Source organism: Macrotis lagotis, chromosome 5 (assembly GCF_037893015.1).
Source record: "Macrotis lagotis isolate mMagLag1 chromosome 5, bilby.v1.9.chrom.fasta, whole genome shotgun sequence".
In the NCBI taxonomy this organism is placed as follows: Eukaryota; Metazoa; Chordata; class Mammalia; order Peramelemorphia; family Peramelidae; genus Macrotis; species Macrotis lagotis.
The window spans coordinates 203,323,762-203,341,953 of record NC_133662.1 but is presented as its reverse complement, the minus strand read 5'-3'; positions in this window follow the sequence as shown (position 1 = coordinate 203,341,953).

Here is an 18,192-nt window from a genome sequence, read left to right as displayed (position 1 = left end):
CCCCATATCTTTATTCTTAAGAAAAGCTTACTGCTAACATTTTGAGAAATTCCTGTAGTAGTAGAAAGTAAGTGCTTTAAAGAGAGGTACTGGCTCATTATTCTTAAATATCTATTCCAAGTACCTGGAATACAAAGCATATCTAACACATATTTGTTGATAATTTGATGGATCAATAATATTGGTATATGGAATGCTTTTTTCTCCTGATGCCTTTTTGTTTAACCAAAGTAAATGGGATTCAGTGACTTGTCTATGGCCAAACAGCTAGTAAGTGTCAAATATCTGAGGCCAAATTTGAACTCAGGTCATCTAAACCTAGAGCTCTATCCCTTACACACATTAGTTAACCCATCTATTTCATTTCAACGCAAACTTCCAATTATTTTGCTTTTGATTTTAGAGACTTGACTGAAATCACTGAAATCTTAATTATCTTTCCTTCAGTAATACCTCCAGTATGCTAATCTGAACTAGGGAAAATTGCAAATGCTTAGAACATTCCCACTGGAGATGAAATTCAAAGCTAACATTGAACATTTAATGATGACTTTTTTATAGTCAAGGACTGAATGTTTTCAAATTGACATAACTGTGATATCCTATGGTCCAAAATTTATCCACAAAAATAGTATGAAAATTTTGTTCAATATTTTGCTGAAAAAAAAGCATAACATTCCACAGGTTTACTAATCTCATTTGTGAAAAAGTTACAGATTTTTATTTTTTGCTTTTTTAATATGATAAAATTTTAATTTGGTATCTCCTTACACCAATGCAGTTCAAAGATGTATCTATGACAAGGAATTTCTACAGAGTTGCCTCCAAAAAAATAAAAATAAAGGGTCACACCTAATGTGTCAAAAGTTTGAATTGAACCGAGGTCTTCTCAACTGTGAATCCAACAATATCTTGGGCTAAGAAATATTTCTTCTTAACAGTATATGAAAACAAAGTGAAAGATTAGTCTTCCATTGCTTGGATTTTTATTGAAACCATACATATTTGCTCTTTGTAATTCATTATTTCTTTAAAATTTCTTAATTTTGCTTTTAATAATATATTCAATGTATCATTCCCTAACAAATAATGAAAGGCATTGCCTTAGAGTGACCTGAGAAAACTTATATGTACAGTGTGCAAAAACAGGATAATTTCTACAATAACAATACTATAAAAAGAAACAGCTTTGAAAGATGATGAATTTTGATTAATTAAATAACTATCTCTGATTCCAGGAAAAAAGTAGTAAAACTAAGCTATAGTAAATTTTCAGATTAAATTCTTTTTTTCTTTCTAATGTTTTCTGTTTCTCTTTGAAATCATTGATGATGGCTTAGTAATCATATCTATAATTTCTTCCATAGATCTGCAAGACACTTTCATACCATTTCTCTGAAATTATGTTGGATCTTAATTCCATATTAGCTCTTTTTGTTTTATACTTTTTAGACTGAAGACCATATTTTTTGCAAGAGAAAATAGAAACAAATTAATAATTGAGCATTTCTGTTATCATTTTGTTTTCAGTTATCACCATCTTCATACTATGTAGAAGTCATTTCTTTAAATGCCTTCTTAAATCTAAGAAATCCAAAAATTATATTCTTTTCTATCCTTACCTTTATTACACATTTATGGAGGTGGGGTATATCTTCTATTGTTTTCCCATATAATCATTTTTCTATTAGCACTTAAAAACAAGCTCATGAGAAAGAAACTTTATCAAACAAATTAATTTTCCAAGGAAAATTTTCCATCTTTCTTCCTATGGTGGAATAATTATTTTTACTTCCCTTATCCTTAGTTTTTTTCTGTAAACTGATAGAACTAGACAATCCTGTTAGAATTTTATATGGCTATTAATGATCATGTACTTTCTGAGGCAAAACCACAAAATACTGCTCAAATTGGCATATTGAATTCCATTAAAATAACATCTTACTATGTAGCTTGAGGTCTTCATAAGTCTTATTTTTTTCATGTTGGTAATTTGAAAACTTTTGACTGATATGATGGTTGTATATTTTAGCTTTGATAATATAAGAATCTGAGCCCTTCAAAATTCTGGTTCAGAAAGAGTTAGTGCTAGTGGATCTAGCAAGAAGACCATCCTTTCCCAGTGGAAAGTTGCAATTTGGAATGCTTGTGAATGTCAGAAAGGTTATATTATCTTGTTCCATGGATCTAAAGGATTCAATTTGATGGAGAGACTACTTTCCAAAAACCTTTTATTATATTAATTTTTCTGGCCATAACTATGATTTAAAAATGGTTGAAATTCTATTGGGTAGTCTGAAGTAAATTTCAAATATTCCAAAAACTATGCTCAAAGGGCAATGAAAATGTGCAGACCTTTTGATCCAGCAATACCACTACTGGGTCTATACCCTGAAGAGATGATGAAAAAGGATAAAATCATCACTTGTACAAAAATATTCATAGCAGCCCTGTTTGTTGTGGCAAAGAATTGAACATCAAGTAAATGTCCTTCAATTGGGGAATGGCTTAGCAAACTGTTATATGAATGTTATGGAACACTATTGTTGTATTACAAACCAGGAGAGATGGGAATTCAGGGAAGCCTGGAGGGATTTGCATGATCTGATGCTGAGTGAGATGAGCAGAACCAGAAAACCACTATACACGCTAACAGCAACATGAGGGCGATGATCAACCATGATGGACTCGTTCATTCCATCAGTCCAACATTCAGGGACAATTCGGGCTTGTCTACAATGGAGAATACCATCTGTATCCAGAGAAACAACTGTGGAGTTTGAACAAAGACCAAGGACTATTATCTTTAATTTAGGAAAAAAAATTGATATCTTATTGTCTGACCCTGCTATCTCTTATACTTTATTTTTCTTCCATAAGGATATGATCTCTCTCTCTCATCACATTCAATTTGGACCAATGTATGCCATGGAAACAATGTAAAGACTGGCAAATTGGCTTCTGTGGGGGGTGGGGGGAGGGAAGTAAGATTAGGAGAAACATTGTAAAACTCAAAATAAATACAATCATTTAAAAAAAATTTAAATATTCCAAAAATGATAGCAGATAACCCATCTTGACATTAGGATTTAATTTAATACTGTAGCTTCATGGTAATAATTTTTCAAAGTTTGAGTCATATACAGGTGGCAATTTTTTTCTTATACATTGACTACTGACTTAGAAGTAAATTCTAATGGGAAATATTCCATTATAGGCAGGTATGTACTTGAAAATTATTTTTGAATACCACCAGCTTCAGTTTGTTTGTCCCCTGGTATCTAACTGCCCCTCTCCTTTCTTTCCCCTTTCCTTTTGTCCATTCTTCTTTCCCTTCCTTCTGTGAATTCTCCTTTTCCTCCTCCTCCCTCCCCATTTTCCTTTTTAATACATGAAAGGTAAGATAAATTTATTTTTTTTATTCAAGGCAATGGGGTTAAGTGACTTGCTGAAGGTCACACAGCTAAGCAATTATTAAGTGTCTGATGCTGGATTTGAACTCAGATACTCCTGACTCCAGGGTCGATGCTCTATCCACTGCACCACCTAGTTGCCCAAGATAAGTTTCTTAAATGAGTGTATGTATGTTAACTTTGAGCCACATCTAATGAAAGTAAGATTCAGGTGGTTCTCATCTCCTTGCTTCTTCTCCTTTATACCTCTTTATGTAATGTGGTTTACTTCATTCAAATGCCTCCATCCTCTCATCTCTTTACTGTTCTTCCTTTTAACAGATATAATGTTTTTAAATCATTCTATCAGAGTCACAGATAAGTCATGAGTGTCCATTACTCTAGCTAAATATATTCTCTCTAATAGAGTTACAATTCTGGAGAGTTATGATAATGTCTCCCAGGTGGGGATATAGCCAGTTTCATCTTATTTGATAGCAGTTTTTTCTTTATTTTTTTTTTTAAGGTTACTGTTTGACTTCCAAATTTTCTATTTTGTTCTGGTCTTTTCATCAGGAAAAGTTGCAAGTCTCCTATTTTTGTTAAATGTCCATCTTTTCCCCTGAAAGAGAAGGCTCAAGTTTGCTGGATAGATAATTCTATGATGCATTCCAAGTTCCCTTGCTCTTTGGAATATCACATTCCAGGCCCTTCAATCGCTTAATGTTGATTCAGCCAGGTCCTGTGAAATCCTTACTGTGCCTCCTTGGTATCTAAATTGTTCCTTTCTGATTACTTGAAAGATTTTTTTTCTTTTATCTGATAGTTCTGGAATTTGGCTAAAATATTGGGAACCCTTTCAGGAGGGGATCAGTACATTCTAACTTCCTTTTTTATTTTATTTTTTGCAAGGCAATGGGGTTAAGTGGCTTGCCCAAGGCCACACAGGCAGGTAATTATTAAATGTTTGAGGCCGGATTTGAACTCAGGTACTCCTGAGTCCAGGGCCAGTGCTCTATCCACTGAGACACCTAGCTGCACCCAATGCATTCTTTCAATAACTTTTGTCCTCTGGTCGCATGACTTCAGGGAAATTTTCCATCACTAAATCCTGTAATATTGAGCCAAGGGTTTTTTTTTTTCTCCTCAATGTTTTCAAGAAGCCCAGTGATTCTTGAATTGTCTCTTCTGGATCTGTCCTTGAGGTCAGTTCTTTGGCTGATGAAGTATTGTATATTTTCTTCTATATTTTTTTAGTTTTTGGTTTTGTTTAACAGATTCTTGTTGTCCCATGAAATCATTAGTTTCCATAGGTTTCATTCTGTATTTTATAGAATAATTTTTCTTCATTTTCTTTTTTTGCAACTCCTTTTCCAATTGGTCAACTCTATTTTTGAAGGAGTTTTCTATTTGCCCAGTTGAAGCTTTGAGAGAACTACTTTCTTTTTTGCATTTGTCCAATTGTATTTTCTAAGGGTTTTTTTTCTTGTTGTGAGATGTTATTTTTTTCTCTTGCAAAGTTTTAACTTTCTCTTGAGTTTGTTTTCCCAGTTTTTACAATTGATTTTTAATCTCCTTCCTGATTGCTTCAAGGAAGTCTTTCTTGGTTGACTAGTTCATAACGTTCTCAGAAGTTCTAGATCTCTCTGTGTTAGGCTCTTTGAATTCAAGGTAGTTTTCTATGAACCCCCATTTCTGCTGACTTTTCTTCATTTTCCTAAGACCTGGAGATGGGGGGGGGCTGGTTCATAGCCCTTTGGTGTTGAAATTATTAGAAGCTTTGCTCACAGGATTTAGTAACTCCAAGTGGGCCAGGGTGCTGTTTGCTTTCTCTGGAGTGTCTGTGACCTTGATTTGAGGCCTATTTCCTAGGTCTGGAGGGGGTTGGGGAAGCAGCTGGATATCACAATCCTTGAGCAGTGTGGCCTGGTCCCTGGGGCTAGATAATCTCCTTATTCTACTGAGGGAATGCCTGAGCCTGGGGTGGAGGGGGGAGAGTGGAGGGAAGGCAAAGGGGATTGTTACTCTGTTGTTTCTGGGAAGTGGACTGTGTTGAATGTATGGAGTCTGTGGTCCTGGACCTTCAGACAACTTGAACTGAGTAGACAGAAGTCCAACACACTGTGCTGGAACACCCCTCCAGCTCTGCTAGGGCTCCCCATCCACTGTTCATACAACCAGAGCCTCCATGGATGTTCATAGGTTCATCCTTGGACTTTACCCCACCACCCCTGTGCTAGCTTTCTGCTTTCTGCCCCCAGCTCACCTACCTTCCCCTGAGACAGACCTTGTTGGTAGATTTTCTTCTTCTACCTTCTATTTCTGGGTTTTGTTGATGAAATTTCTGTTAAGAAGCTTAATTCATATTAGTTCTGAGGGAAATCCAGGAGACCTTAGCACAATGCCAGGATTCTTTTCACCATCTTATCCTTGTACTTGAAAATTTAAAAAAAATATTAATGCATGCCATCAGTTAGGGAGAGGTAGGACTATAAAAATCTTAAAATTTCTATAATTAAGAAATGGTTCTGGTGCGGCTAGGTGGTGCAGTGGATAAAGCACCAGCCCTGGAGTCAGGAGTACCTGAGTTTAAATCTGGTCTCAGACACTTAATAATTACCTAGCTGTGTGGCCTTGGGCAAGCCACTTTACCCCATTTGCCTTGCAAAAACCTAAAAAAAATGGTTCTTATATGAATTGTCAACCAAATGTAGTTTTGAAGGAATCTATGTGTCAAAAGATAGAATTAAATTGGGAAGCTAATTCAGGCATAGGGGACAAATTGTTCAAAGTCAGAAATAGAATTTAGAATTCCAATTAATAGGTTATCTGAAATGAAAAAAAGGAATAATGTATATTCAGTTTGGGAAGGTAGATGAGAGCTAAATTATGGCTTTAAATACCAAACAGTAGTTGTATTTTATGCTAGAAGCAATAGGGAACCATTGACTTGTCTCAGTTAAGGGTTGATCTATGTATTAGTAATATCCAAGTTGACTACTACATAGAGAATTGTAAATCGTACCTGTCTTGGATAGTTCTATCACTTTACAGAAGAAACTAAGGATTCTCAGAAGTTTGTAGGGATATTATTTCCAAGTGCAAAAATGTTATCAGAACAGAAATTTTAATAGTATCTATGAGTATAACTGAAAAAAATGAAAAGATCTAAATGTCCTAAAATTAGGTAATGTCTAAATAATTATGGAGCATTTAAAAATTGAGCACTATCACGGCCTTTTCAGACTTTTTCCTTGATGGCATTTGCAGGGTAGAAGGACAAACAAAAGAGGAAGCATTTGAATGACCATATGTGATCAGCTACAGATTTGCATTTAAAAAGTTCCAGAATAATGTTTGGTAGAAATCAGAAAGAGTGAACAATTAGCATTTATTCATTGACCTCACATTTTTCCCAATTCCTTCATTTATATAAAAAATAGGAAATCTTGACTATAGGACTATTTGATAATAATTAAGAAAATAGTCATTATGTGGTTTATAACCTAATTTTTCAGAGATGAAAATCTGAAATGTAGAATAGATAGTCACCAAAAGCTAGAGTGAAGTCTCTGACAGAGAGACTGAGAAACACCCAGAATAATCATGAGAAGATAAGCCTCTGGGCATCAGCTTGTGGGGATAGTCACATTTCTATTCCTAAAATATTTGGACCTTGGGATGGGAAGCATTGATTTCAGTGACTTAGCTGTCTCAGAGCTAACACTATAGCAATAAAATAGGGAAGATTCCTGCCTTTCTTATAATAAATTCTAGTAAATGTACCAACAAGGGTGTCTGTATCCTCTAAAAGTAATTTTTTGCCAAAGATTTCAGTTAAACCAGAACTTGGAGTACATGGAAATTACGCTCAATCAATATCAACTGGATTATAATCAAATGGAAACTAAATTCAGTTGGGTTAGTATAAAGACTTTTGTTTCCCTGCAGCATCAGTGACACCCACTTCCATTAGTACTGTACTATCATTTAACTAAGATCATAAGTATAATAAATAAAGATAAATCTAAAAAGATTTTATAAAACAATATTAAGAGAAGAACATAGAACCAAAATATTATCATATGAAGAAAAGTGAATACCAATGAAAGTACAAAAATGCCTTATAAAGATGAGGAACTAAAAAAGTGTTACAGTATTTTATGGAAATTATTTAATTTAAATGCTTAATTAAATAGTAGAAACATTTCACTCCTTCCAATTCATTATGTATATATTTCTGTTTGTAATTTATACCTTGAATTTATTTGTTCAGTTAATATGGGTTATAGGAATTTTGTTCTCACTAGTTTTACTAATTTGCCCAATTGAATTTATTACTCAATTAAATAGACTTTTCCAACTTGCTATGGGTTGGGAAATGATTGTCTTATATTAAATAGAGTGAAATGATTAAGTAATTTATTTGGTAGAGAATTCTTGTGTTTTGCTTGGATTGTGGGACACACACCATTATATAAAAGAAATTCAAAAAAATACTCTTAGTTTTGATGAAACATTACAACTGAAAATGTTGGAAAAGTCTGCCAGAGGAGGTGCTATTTGAGTTATACCCTAAGACAAAAATATATGCAATAACAATGGCATGATAAGTTGAAAGTATTATGAACAACTATTATGACTTTCCATGCCTTCTTCTGAAAGGGACCAAAAGAAAATATATTATGGGGAACAGACATAGCTTGGTTTTGTTGGATGGGACAATTTCAACAGATAGAGGAATGTGGCATTTTACAAATATAAGGAAAAACATTATGGGCAAAGGTTTGAAGTTTAACTTTGATGAACTATAGTTTCTCTGTATAGTAGTACTATGAAATAAGTTAGGAAAGTTAGGGAGGAATCAGAATGAAGGGGGGGGGAATTTTTCAATCTTAATTCATGAACTCTAAGATTTTTAGAGTTTGTACAATGCAAAAAAAAGAAAAAGAAACACTTCTAAAGATTGATCATGCTTAATTAAAAATTGAACCAATGTTGTATGGTAGGTATCTTGAATCTCCTGGCCTGACATTCTCCAATTTTTTTTTTCCTTTTTTCTTTTTCTTTTTCTGACTTGTTGGAATCTCCCAGTTGTTATTTCCATTTCTTCCCTTACTCTTTCAAGTCTTGCAGCCCATACTGACATTTTCACTAATCTTATATTCATATTTTAAAAAATCCATTGCTTTGAAATTTGAGATTTAAATTACTGTAAATTTGCAACATAGATGCAGTTATGTGGTTTAGGATGTTAAAATGTCCTTAGTTTCTTATATTGATGAATATTAAGAGGTTAAGTTTCCAGACTGAGCTCAGTCCAGTAAGAATTCACAGATATTCATTTACTAATAAAATAACATTGTATTTTAAAACCAACAATAATTAAATTTGTCTAGAAAGAAGGTAATTCTAGTGAAGGCCTTTCCTGTCCTTATGTAGAATTTGCCACCTATTAAAGACTTCTAACTATTGTTTTGACAAACCCTAAAATTCACTAAATTGGAGATTAGAAAATTACTATGATTCCATTGTCCTGGGATGTTTCCTGGACTATTATGGCTCAATCTCATCCATTACCAATTTCATTTTCCACTTGTCCTGATAATTTTGAATGAATTAAAATAGAAGCAAAGACTTCACCAAGCCAACCTTCATGGTTGCAAATTAATTTATATAATTACCCATCAGGTATGACTACAATGTACAACTAGAGAGTTTGACTTAGAGAATTCTTAAGAGAGAATTTAAGAACTGCCTTCAAATATTTGAAGGGTTGTCAAGGAAGAGGGAACACATATGTTCTGGTTGGCCCCAGATAGAAGAAATTTGAAAATAGGTGGTAGGGATTAAAATGATAACAATTTGGGCTCAAGCTAAATAACAGAAAGAATTTTCCAATAATTGCCCCCAAATGGAATGACATTAAGTTGGGAGGTACTGGTTTTGAAGGAGAAACATTTATCTCACTTTTCCTGTAAAATTAAGGAACTATCTTCTGTGCATGTCTGACTCTCTCTTCATTGTTCAGTTGAATCCTTTTCTCAAATGTAAATTCACTAAGATAATAGAAATCAAATCCAGTCTCTTTCCCCTACTCCTCTTCCATGTTTCTTGCTCTTAGCTTTCCAAGGTATGCATTACTCTAGTCAAGTCCAGGTGGGTCACTCCTTGACTCCTGCCTCCTTCAAGGCCCCTCAAACTCCCAAAACTCTGACACCTCTGAAATTCCTTCATGTACAAGAAGTGAGCAAGACTCTAAAAGTTCAGCCCAACTATTTCTCTAAGATGCACTCTTATCTAAACCCATTCACCATCTTGTGACTATTTCCTTTCCCATCCTTTTGTGACTTTCTTAACTGTTTTTGCTGTTTTCATCAGTTCAGCTTGTGGCTGTTTCTTCTTTACCTAACTTCACCACTTCTACTGAAGTACAATTGTGCTGCTTCTCAAATAATTCACCTTGTGAAATTTTGTTAGGAACTTGAAAACTTTTTGTAGTAATCTATGAACTTTTGCATTAAACTGCGAATTAAAATTTAAGCTTTTCCTTAGTCTCATGAGTCAAAAAGGCTAGGGATTTCCTCAATTAAAAAAACCCTAACTGTCTCTTTCAAATCTCCCCACCCCAGCTATTCCATTTGCATTGGGACCCTATCACTATAGGTCTTGAACAAAGGATGTGTTTCTCATGAACATAGTCCTTGCTGAATATGTCATCAAAAAGATTCTTTCAAAGAATGGTTTTGATCATAAAGGGATTGATATCACTTCCAGAACTCTAGTTAATCAAAAAGATTAGAATGAACCATTATTCACTGGAAAAATAATTACTCATTGCAATTGTCGATCTGAAATAATGAAGACTATCAAAACAGCAAAATTTAGGATCTTTTAATCGAGGTAAGAGAATTGTAATTTGGGATTATCACACAGTATCAGGGTTTTGGAGCATCCAAGAGAAGGAGAAAACATTAGGGTTGACTGTATTTCTGTAGGGAGTAAGTTTATGAGAGACACAACCTTAAGAAGCTATTACATAAGTTGTTTTTCTTGACAAAAGAAAGTACTAGAAAAGGTTGGAAGACCTTTGAGGGGAAGGGCTAACATCTAGTCAGAACAATAGGGTCAATATCCAGATAGAGCCTGAGGAAATCTTTTTCCAATCTTGGGATGAGATAGGAATGAAGTACTTTAGCCTCTTCTGATGTTTTCATTCAACATTCTTTTATTTTAGTTTTGGGCCCTGAAATTAAGGAAGGTCAAGTGCCTTTAAAACAGAATAATTTATGAAATTAGGGATTTTTAATCTGGGATTCTCAGAGATTTCAATTGGTCCATGAACTTGGATGAGAAAAATATATTCATAAATAATTGATTTCCTTTATAATCCTATTTTTAGGTATTCAGGAACATTTTATTGTGAAGAGGGCTATTTTCAAAATTGACACATTGGGTTTTTGATACATAAAAAATATAAAAACCTCTAAAAAACAAAAAAAAAACAGATGATATGATATATTTCCAAAGAAAATATGCAACTTCCCCTGGTCTATTATGATCCAAGAAAAAAGATTTAAGGAATCTAAATTGAGAAAGGAATAATCTTAGAAAGTTGTAAATAAATGGTGAAGAGGTTGAAATCTTAACTATCATCTAAGTTCATAGTCAAATACTTCTCTCTCATGATCTTTTTTCTCATTCACTTCAGTCATTTCTCCCATCAAAATACATTTGCAGTCTTTTGCTTGAACCATGTCTTATATAAGTACAGATATTTTTGTATGTGATTTACCATTCAAACTATATTGTAAGCTAGTTTATCTTATCATTCAAAATTATGTCAAATTAATTTCCTTGAATATTTTCATCATATTATTTCTTCCTCTAAAAGTTTATGGTTACTCAAAATATATAAACCATTACTCTGACAGTTAAAGAACTCCATCAATTATCATCCGTCTTTCTTTCTAACTTATCTTAAAGTAATTCTCTTTTAATTCTTGCCTCCTTCAGTCATCATGATCAACTGGTCATTCTTGCTTCTCTGCCTTCATTCTATTTCATGTTGAATATTGAATGTTGAAACATCTTCTTATTTAAAAGGCCTCCTTCAAATTGCCTATATTTCTCTTAAAACTTCAAACACACTCCCAGTTACTAAGGTTCAGAATTTTGAAGACTTTCACTACTCATGATTACACACATCCAATTTGTCAATTATTATCAACATACACTGTCAATACCACTTGAGTCTCTTCACTTCTTTAAGATGGCCCCTCTCATGATTTAAGTTCTCATAATGTTTTGTTGGAATTTTTACAGTAATCTTTTAATATATTCTCTTTTTATCTTTTCTCTTCTGTTAACTGTCTTTATATGACTGCTAAAATCTTCTTCAGGCATAGGTATGATCATGTCATTTTTTGACTTTAAAAAAAATTCAGGCCCATTCTATCACCTTCAGTCATTTTTGAGTCATGTCTGACTTTCATGAACACATTTGTGTTTTGTTGTTTGTTTGTTTGTTTGTTTTTGTTCTGACAGAGATAATGGATTGGTTTGCCATTTCTTTATCTAATTTCCAGATCATGAAACTATTACTACCAAAATAAAATGAAAATTCCTCAATCTAAAAGTTTTTATCTGGATTTTATCTGGAAGTCTTATTCCAGTCTTTATTTATAAAAGACAGGCTATAATTGCAAAATCATTTCAACTTCCTTCAATTATTTAAATTTGCCTTAGGAATCCTATGTTCTAGTCAATTTAGACTGATAGTACTTTCCAAACTTCATGTATTTCCCTTTGTTATGCCCAGAAGTGACTCCTTACTCATTTCTCCCACATTATTTGTATCTTATTTCAACATACAAGTTAGATGCTATCTCTTTTATAAAGTTTCCTTGATTTCTCCCAATTTTAATGTTTTTTTAACTATAAAGTATTTTCTGTTCACTTACCTCAATTCCAAGAATTTACTTCCAGCAAAAATGCAAACTTCCTCAGCATAATGATTATATTATAGATCTTTGTATGTTAAGAATCCAGGTGAGTGCTTTGCACATAGTACAAAAGACAGTATATGACTTCTGAATAAATCAATCAGATTCTTGACAATTTAACATCTTGCTCTTCAATGTTTTACTCAACGTGTAGAAGTTATATACTTCAAAGATTTTCCTTTATTATACAATCACTTTTATACAATCACAATTATTATACAATACAATGATGCATCATTAATCACTTGTTTATTGGCATCTAATTTGTTATAATCCTCTTCAAGCTTACTAACTTGCCTCTTAGTTGAATAAATCATTAAATAAAAGAAAAAGAACTTATTAAATGCTGACTATGCATTTAAGTACTATGCTAAGTAAGCAGGATACAAATAGACATTGCCTTCTCCCAAAGAGCTGACATTCTATTTGGGAGATACAATGATTGGCAGAGAAACTAAAAATAAGAGAGAAAGTTCTGGTGGCCCTTAACACCTTAGCCAAACAAGATCATAGTCCATTTATCCTTAGAGTACATCTTTAGAGCAGATGGCAATACCTAATAGTCTGAAGGAGATAACCACAGAGAAGCTGCTAGGTCTTGATGTGCTAGAGGCATAGTGGCAGGTCAAAAGTCAAGGATAAGTATTTCTTAGGAAACAAAGGAAAGAAAATTGGTAAAGCCCATTGATGTTCTATTTTATAGAGAGTATTACAGTAGGCAACTCCCTTTTTGTTAAAATTGTGTGAATGATCATATTGGTCCTCAAATTGGATTTCTAAAAGTTAACAAGACCACAACCTTCAGGAAAGAAGGAAGAGTTCTTAGAGTCAAAGTGGTTGTGCAATTATTTGTAGAGATTGGGTGGTAGAATTCAATGGGAAGGGAACATGGGAAGAGAGCTTTAGAATAAAGGTTGAATGGAAGGAGAAATTTCTGGGTTTTTGAATGACCAATAAGTAGTTACTGAGATAAATAAAACTTTTCCAAAATCTGTTTTCCAGAATGTCCTGTTGGAATAAACTTTTGAGAACCTTCAATCTAAGAGGAAGGAATAGGAAAGTCCTTTAATGGACTTAGAATAAGGTTTCATTATTTGTTTTTGAAATGAATTGACAAACAGAGCCAGTGAATGATATTATCATAATACCTTTTCTTCCCTGATCATAATGAGTCAGATTTTCATTTCACATGAATCAATTCTTCTTTGCTAACTTCACTGAGAACAAAGGATAAGAATCTAATTCTTTTATTCTATAAAGGTTTCCTCAAGAGAATCTGAGCCATCAGTACAGGTTTATTTCTAGAATATCAATCTGTTTTAATATATTCATATTCAAATACTTATTCTGGAATTAATGTTACCACATGAAAATATTGGTATTAAATTCAAAAAGCTTTATCTTTGGGAAATAATGCTGACCTTAAAACTGTCCACTCACCAATTCAATAAAATTATGCCCCTTCTGAGAAATAGTTTAGAAAGCCCCAGAGCACAAATGATCCAGAAGTACAAACAATGCTATTTTACTCCTCAATAACATTTTAATAGAATTATAGATTTAAGTCTAGAAATGAATTCAGATATTATCACTCCCCAACTTTTAAATTTGTAAATGAGGAAACTACAGCACCAAGATATTAAGAGACTCAAAGGACAACTAGTGCCAGAGACACTACTTTTCTATTTTACCACACTGCCACCCAAAGGCCAATCAGTCAATCTGAAGTAGAGGAAAAATGGACAAAAGTATGTTTTATGATATTTATGATTCCTCTGTTACTCACACTGTATTTTTACATTTAATCTTGCTGAAAGCAATATACACCCTTACCCCCATTCCATTGTTCACGTTATTGAGATGAAGTCAATGAACTTTTAATAAAGTACCTAGTTCCTCCAAAGCAAGGACAAGTCCTTATCAAGAAAACAATGGATCCTTGCCCTAGCCATAAAAGATTAAATCTTTGAATTATTGCTGTTCACCAACATATTCCTCATTGCTTTGTTTCTGCTCTTTGAGCTACCTTCCCTCCTACATATGTATGTGCTTCCCTACTCCAACTCCTTAAAACCCCCTTTACAAGGTTGAGTTGCTTCTCTTCATGTAAATTGAGCCTGCTCTTAGTGAATGTGATCCTGCAGGAATTCTCATGCTACTATACCTTTCCTTACTACTCATTCTTTGAGGGAGGCTTCTGTTGGAGATGTTGTTGACTTGGCTATTACTGCTAAAAAGCCCTTTAGGAGATCAGTGTCATCCAACTGCTTTTATCCTTTCTTTCCCTTAGCTCCTGCTAATATTAAAAATGAACTTTTTTGACCCCTAAAATTATTTTCTGGGTCAGAGTCAGTCATTTACAACAATTGTTTCATGTCCTACCTGGCCTTTTTTGGGTTATATTTTCTCCAGAATCATATCAACAAACATTTATTAAATGTCTACTATATTTTAGATACTAGGGATGTTACAAAGAATTCAATGATTTCATAGTCTAACATATGAAAAATTTATAGAAAAAAATCTGAATAAATGGGAAATAATTTAAAAAAAGAATGGTTTAATGAGGGTCTAGAAAAGATTTTTTGTTTGAGGTGGGATTTGACCTGTGATTTAAGAGATTCTTGGGAAGCCACTAGGCAAATATAAGGAGAGCATATAAGCAAATATAAGCATAAAAAATATCCACTAGATAAAAATGCCCAATGTCATGATATGAAAAGTTTATTCTGAGGAATATTGAGGAAGCCAGTATCACTGTGTTACAGAGAACTTGAGAGAGAAAAGTGTACAAAGGCTGCAAAGGGAATAGGTAGCCAGGTTATGAAGAACTATGAACACTAAATAAATTATTTTATATTTGACTCTCAAAGTTGTAGGAAGTCATTGAAATTTGTAAAGCAGGAGAGAGAGACAATCAGAACTGAAGTTTTGAAAGATAAATTCAATAGCTAAATGGAGAATGACCTGGCATAGGGAAAGACAGAAGCATGGGAAGCAGGGAGATTGACAGGTTATTGAAGCAGTGTCAAAGAGAAAAAGGAGACACATATGAGAGATGGTATGAAGGTGAAACCTCAGGTGTTTGTAAATGATTAGATATGGGAATCTAAGAAAAAAAATGAGGAGGTAGACATGACACAGTGGTTGCAAGACTTGGTAGATGAAGAGGATAGAGAGCCCTACAACAATAATGAACAATTTAAGATGTGAAGATTTATTTTTAAATAATAACTATAGGGGCAGCTAGGTGGTGTAGTAGATAAAGCACCAGCCTTGGAGTCAGGAGTACCTGGGTTCAAAACCGGTCTCAGACACTTAATAATTATCTAGCTGTGTGGTCTTGGGCAAGCCACTTAAACCCATTTGCCTTACAAAAACCTTAAAAAAGAGATATCATTCATAAATTTGGAAATATCCCTTTGAGAAGAATGTTGATGTGGGAAACCAGATTGCAGAGACTCGGCATGAATGAGAGGAAAGGAATGGAGGCACTGAATGGAAACAGCCTCAAGATACAGAATGATAACAAGTTTATTAGAAATGTTAGCTTCAACAATAAGAGATGAAAAAGAAATTTAAGTATTTAGAATTGGGAAAAAAGAAAAAAACTCTCACTTTTATCACGACATGATGATAAAGTTAGAGAACCCTATAAATCATCTAAAACTATTAGAAACAATTAGAAACTTTAGCAAAGTCACAATTCTTGAGAATAGTAACTCTATAAGAGGGAATATACTTAGCCAGAAGTAATAGACACTTGCGTATTATCTATGCCTCTGATGTAATGATTAAAAAATAATTTCACTTTAAAAAGGGACTACAGTAAAGAAAAAGGTGGAAGAGGGATATTGAATGGGGTAAATTATATCACATGAAGAGGTACAAAGAACCTATTGCAATGGAGGGGAAGAAGGGAGGAGGAGGTGGGAATTGCCTGAATCTTTTTCTCTTCAGATTTGGCTCAAAGAGGGATTAACACACACACACACACACACACACACACACACACTCACTCTTCTTAGGGGAGTTTAGAAACTTATGTTACCTTTCATTAAGAAGGGAAAGGAAGTGGGGTGAGAAAAACAGAAACTGACAGAAGGAAGGGGAGGAAGAAGGGGCAAATGGAAAATGGAAAAACATAGGGAGGGAAATTGGAAAGAAGGGGGAAAATATACTGATGGAGGTGGTATTCAGAAACAAAATACTGCGGAATAGATATAAGTTGAAAAAAGGAGAAAAAGGAGGGAAGACATCATGGAGGACAATAAAGAGTTAGTAATTATGAATTTGATTGTGGGATGAACTGTCCCTTAAAATATAAGCAGATAGCAAAGTGGATTAAAAAGCAGAATCCTATAATATGTTGTTTAAAAGAAATACATTAGAAGCAGAGAAATACATACAGATTAAAAATAAAAGACTGGAGCAGAATGTTTTATCTGAATTGAAAGAAGTATCTCTGACAAAGCAGCTGCAAAAATAAATCTCATTAAAAGAAAGGAGACTATATCCTCCTAAAAGTTACTATAGACAATGAAGCAATTTCAATACTAAAATGTATGCACCAAGCTGGTACATCTAAATTCTTAGAGGAAAAGTTGAATGAATCAGAGGAAAACATAGACAGGAAAGCTCTCCTGGTTGGAGACCTCAAATTCCCACTCTCAGAATTAGATAAATTTAATCATAACATAAAGAAGAATCAAGTTAACGATATAAATAGAATGTGAGAAAACTTAGACCTTTGCAGAAAATTGAAAGTGGATAGAAAGGTATATACCATATTTCTCCATGTATGACACACCTTAATTTGGGGGCTCAAAATTCAAAAAAAATATATTACATAAAGTTATCGAACTTAAGCTTTATTGATCATAAAAGTCATATAAATCCTCATCACTGTCAGAATTTCCATCTGTTAGCTTATCCCCATCTGTATTCCATGATGAATCACTGTCTTAAGAGAGGCTCTGACTGCAATCCTGCCTTTGCTCTGGTCTGTGTTTGAACATAAGAAATCCCTGGCAAGTCAGGTGCTTGTACACATGCTTAGCTTATTTTGTTACATGAAACTAAAGCACCAATTCTGTCCTCCTATGAAATGAGGAACATCTTTTTTCATCAACAATTCTTGGCTTATGCTGATCTATCTCTGTGGGCACAGGAATTCCAATTGCCTTTTGTTCTTTAATCCATAACTCCCATTTCCTCTCTTAATCTGATTATTTTTCTGACTTCCCTCTCATGGCTTTCTTCTGCTATAGTAGTTCAGTAGGGTTTCTTCTTCTCATAACCAGTTATAGATTGTTATCTTAGTTGGAGGAGGACCAAACATGCTTAGCAGCATGATTTCCATTCCCTTTTGCAAACCAGATCACTTTGAACTTGAATTCAGAACTGTATGAAAATCTTTTCTGAGTAATTTCTGGGCAGAATGTGGCAAAACATAACCTAATATATTGGTAACAAATGCAAAACAATGAGCACAAAGACAAGTGTAAAAATGTGGGAAATTCAAGTAAACATAATCTACAACAATGGGCACAAAAACAAGTACAAAGAACAGGAAATGTAAGTAAAAAAATCTACAACCTCACAATAAGATGCTCCCAGCTTTTGGAATCCAAATTATTTTTTTTTAAAAAGTTTATCTTATGCATGGGGAAATATTGTACCTTTTTTCCTGCATTATGTGGTGCCTTACAAAAATTGCCTGTGAACTAGGGCAGAAAAACCTCATAATAAAATGCAAAAAGACAGAAATATTGAGTACTTCCTTTTCAGACCAT